Below are 5,000 nucleotides of genomic sequence, written 5' to 3' on the forward strand. Positions count from 1 at the left end.
CAGCCATTACTGTTTATATAGTTAACGGTGCAAGCGAAGATAAACTCGACCAAATACAATTTGATCCCACCATAGCTACAAAAGACACATTGGACTAGAGGTACGCAGGCTTCATTTAAAAATATATTTTTATAGATCGTAAATATAAAGCTAGAAAAACATACAGTACTTCTGGGCTGACTTGTGCTACTGCTTCTTTCAAGGGCAAATTCGTGACAAATTCGCGCACGTTTGTGTCATAGTTTTCTTAAGAAAACAAGAAACATGCATGAGAGCGTTAACTGTGAGAGTTAACGCTAAATGAAATTAAAAAAAAACCTTGCTGACTATATGTTTGAGTGTCCAACAACGAATTGTCTACTAGTATTAATGCAAGACAATTCCCGCGTTCTCGCCACTATCCGCGACAACTGGCTGTTAATACTTTTTGCCATGCTTGAATTGCCTAATACTGTGTGCTTCGAACGCATTTTGCAAATTGATTCCGAATTAAAAATTAAGAGACCTTTTATTTATTTACTTCAATTGTTTTTTCCTTATAGGAAACCAAAGTGTTATTTTGTTCCTCTTTCAAATGGTCGACGATGCTCAAGTCGTCGACTCAAATAAGATTACCGACATTGTAATCGAGAAGTTGCAATCTTTTCCAACTGAAGCAAACCTTTTGTTAACTCCTGAAAAAGGAACACTGGGAGAAGTTCCTGAAAGTCTTCATGTGAAGTATTCGCGTAGCAGTGGTGTTGTGGCAACTATTTTTGATGTTCTTTCCAAGCGTTGGCAAACCCTGGACCTCATTTCAACCATGAGGGAAGTGCAAAGGACTATCAGAATGCACACGATTAGTATTTCGGACAATTTGTCCTTCATTCCGACATTTTGAAAGATAGAGGAACAATCATAGTGTGGTAATTCTTATTTTCTTCTACTTTATTGTGTTAATTATAATTGATATTACTATTACTGTAACTAATGTGATAAAAAGTTATTACTTTTACAGGGAGAGACAATTTTTTGCACCCCATCACTGACTTTAACTCAATATTTTAAAAAGATTTTTGTCAAGTAATTTGTTATTATTATATGACTACAATCATATACAAAAGTGTTGGGAAGGTAGCTAACCCCCCTCCCCCTTTTTGAATGTTGGATTTTCCAGGGAAAAAAATGGTGACTTTTCGTACCTGAAGAACTCCAACATTGGATATGGGGGAGGGGTGGGCTACAAGAGCATGATACTTCCCAAATACTTCAGCCATTAGTGAGAAAAATCGAATTAAATGTAAAGTGAACTGATGCCCGCAACCTTCCCAACAACTTTTGACCACGATTGTAGCTCCGTGAGCGGGCAAGATGAACACAAATCCCACTTGCTTGGTCTCGCGAGATCAAAGATCCTCTTTTGGTGTTTTATCCCATATAATAAATCCTTCATTGACCAAGCTTGTTTGGTCCAGATGGCTGGATATTGGCCTCGTTCTTACGTTTTGGCGTGTTTATGGCAAGAAAAAGAACTTGGCCAATATCCAGCCATCTTAACGGAAGAAGTTTGGTCAATAACCAAATTTGTATAGATCCAATGTCTCACGAAAAAAGGAATGTATAGTTAAATTTCGGTAATAAAAGTTGGTCTTATCACGGGTGGAATCACTTTTATTATGTGAATTTGGTCTGTTCGGATATCTTCGCTGAAAATTTAAGTCTCCGAAATCTTAGGGAATGATATCTTCATTTCAGAAATTGCTAGCTGAACGTTACCTTCGAAGAACTTCCAACCGAACCATTTGCTCATCCGAAACTGCTATATAGGTGACCTTTTTAAATGCCAAAAATTGCAAAAATATCCCTTCTGAAAACGTAAAGGACTACTTTTCCCTGGTTGCGAATCTTTTAGGTGATGTTTTAGTAAAGAAATCTGAAGCTGTTTGGCAACGTAGAACCGAAATTGTTAGAGCAGTTTGACTCTCTCGTACACATATTTCACCGAAGATTATCGTTGGGTGCCCCTGGAATATGTAGTGTATGCTATGTGACAAATACATAAGAACAAAACACAATAACACGATGTTTATTAGTTACAATGCTGGGTTCTCGACTCGGCCAAAAGAAACTGCAAAAACTGGATTTCAATTGATCAGATACGGCCAGACGTAGTATATTTCTGTTTATACTCAAAGCGATGTTTCGACGGTTATCCCACAGCGTAATAAAAAATGTAATTTCTGACGTTTGAATGGCGTGAATGAATTAGTCAGAAATTAATATTCTGACGGCACGATTTTGAGGTTCGCAGGTGGTTGTGGGGGTTGTTCAAGAGGTATTTAGGGCTTTGGCGGCAGATTTGAGTCACTGTAGGTCAGTTAGCCGTCCTCTTCGCTCGTTTTTCTTTTTCTTTTGCATTTGTATAATGTATTATGTCTAGGCTTATGTAGTTGTATCCTTTCCTCGGGGTCATGTGCTGCTGCATTAGATGAGGAATACGTTTCCACAATTTTTTTTTTTGGCCACTTCTGAAGGGTGGTTTGTTAGGGGTGTTTCGGATCTGGCGTAGAACAATTTCTCTGTTCGTGTAACATAATACATTTGTCTTCGTTAGGCTGTACACTGTTTTAGATCCATTGTATCAGATGACTGACTGACGCTTCCTAAATAAACTTTCACATTGAATCTCTCGTGTCAGTGTAGTCAGCAAAAGGAACATTCTCGATGCTTGTGCTTGTGTGCTTGTGTTAACTCTTTTTCCGACTTTCCCAACCGCGAGAAAGCCGCGCGAAATCAGCCATCGCCAAAAAGTGCTTTTTTTCTCAAAAAATATTTTAAGTTAGGGGGAAAGCAATACATCATTTTAAAGCTAAGAAAATAAGCTTTCCAAGAACATAAAACGTCTTTACAGACACCCAAAACATTTTATAAAAAAAAAATGTAAAGAAAAATAATGACAAAAAAATAACACAAAAATTCAGTTTTCCACAGGAATTGTAATTTAAAACCACTATAGAACTACAACCCACGGGGTTACCTCGGGCGAGGTTTGTGACCTTTGTGGAGCCTTGGTACGGTGTTGTGCCACTTAGTGCTTTTTAATGGTTGGTCGTTACGTCACAAAAAGAAAACCGTTGGGACATTTCAAAGCTGTGCCGGATGAAAGGTCATAAATGCGATGTGGAGATTTCATTGTTACCCGAGTAAATTGATTACCCGAATTAATAGGCAAAACAGAGTGGCCTCAAACGACATAAGTATACAAATTTAATTTAATTACGTAAGTTGAGGGATATAGGAGGTCAGTGCAAAATAAAATGGCGGTTGAGAAAGCAAAATTAAGGAAGTTCACCTTTTGTTGCGAATTTTTGTGGCAATTTGCAAATACCATATATGTAACTAGTTTGTGGACTTGTGGATTTTCAGTCCGGCAATTCTGTAACTTTCCTCCATTTATGATGAAGGAAAGTGGAGTACTCGGAGAAAAACCAATGAATCGGGGTATTTCAAATGGCTACTCACCCGAACAGCTAGCAATCCTGCTTAACAAGCATTGGCGTTTATGTACGTATGGGCGCCGTTTTACTTTGGTCATATCGTACTTGATTACGGACGGTTGTCGAAAGTAACAAGTATTTTTCCAGTTAAAAATATAATATACGTAGGAAGCTAAGTGGAGATTGCACAAGCTCTCTTAGAATTTTGTTGCAACAGGACACATAAAATTATGTTCTTTTCTCCCAAGATTTTCTGAAACAAGGAAATCTTTGTATCAAGATTCATTTTCCTTGAAGCAGAATAAATAAATTTAAAGAAAAAAAGGAAATAGAATATCATTACCCAGTTTCAATTACTCCCACTTTTGCAGTAAGACAAATTCACTCGTTCTAACGAAATACTTTTGAATATTTATCAAACTTCACCCATGTGTTGCCGCAGAGTACTGCCGCTTGACATGGCAAAAGGACAAATTAGAAAATCTACAGGTTGCTGTGCATCTACGGAAGTAACCAAGGCTTCCCATTCTGGTTTAGGATCTAGAAAATTAGTGGAATAGTATTTCTTTCATGATAAGTCCCACAAGAAGTAGGCTCGATTTCCAACTGTTTTGGGAATGCGGTTAACATTTTTCTCCCAACGAACGGCTGGATCACTGGTCCTTGTCGTTTGTCCGTGGCGTAGCACTCGTCGCAATTGTATTTTGTATTCAGCCAATTGTAATTTGTGCATGACAGGCAGGCGACTTTCTGATTGGTGGAAAATGCAATTGGTGTGCGCGGATGAACGCGGACGCACAAAACAGCTGGCCCCAGTGGATAGCGCTATCCACTGGATAAATTACTATCCACTGAATAACTCAATTGATTTTGCTAGTGTTTATCCGCTGGATAGTGATTTATCCGGTGGATAGCGTTATCCACTTATTGAACAACCGAGGCCTGGTCAATCGAGCCTACACAAGAAGCTAATCACCGAAAATTCAGACTATTCATAGGTTCCTGTTCCGGTTTACATCTAATATAATTAAGGCGCCCTGAAAATTATTTAAGTTCCTCGCAAAGGGGTGCTTAACAGTGCCAGTATCATGGTAAGTTCTTCGTCAGCATTGTTTTATCAATTAACTGCTTGTGCTACAGGAGGTACAGATACTTCAACACCCATCACAGCCTCCACACCCGCCACGTCCACCACAAACACCGCACCCACCGCAAGCTCCACCTCCAACAGTGTGCTTGTAGTATGAACTAGTCGGTACAGTTTTAGAAATAGTCAAACTAGTCAAAACAAAAAAATATTTACAAACTTACGAGCAATGAGAATAAGTCTAAAAACAATGTCACCATTAGCTTACATCTGACGATCCCTTTGTTTTCTGAGAATGAAATATTGGTTTCCATAATTAAGTTATGAAACATTTGACGACTTCTCTGTCTTTAAAGATCGGGAAAAACTACTCCAATCTTTTATATTTCTTACAGCGAAGGTGCGTCCTCGCTCCGAAACGTTTCTGTGAATGGGAC

This window comes from Montipora capricornis, chromosome 3 (genome assembly GCF_036669925.1).
Source record: "Montipora capricornis isolate CH-2021 chromosome 3, ASM3666992v2, whole genome shotgun sequence".
Classification (NCBI taxonomy): Eukaryota; Metazoa; Cnidaria; class Anthozoa; order Scleractinia; family Acroporidae; genus Montipora; species Montipora capricornis.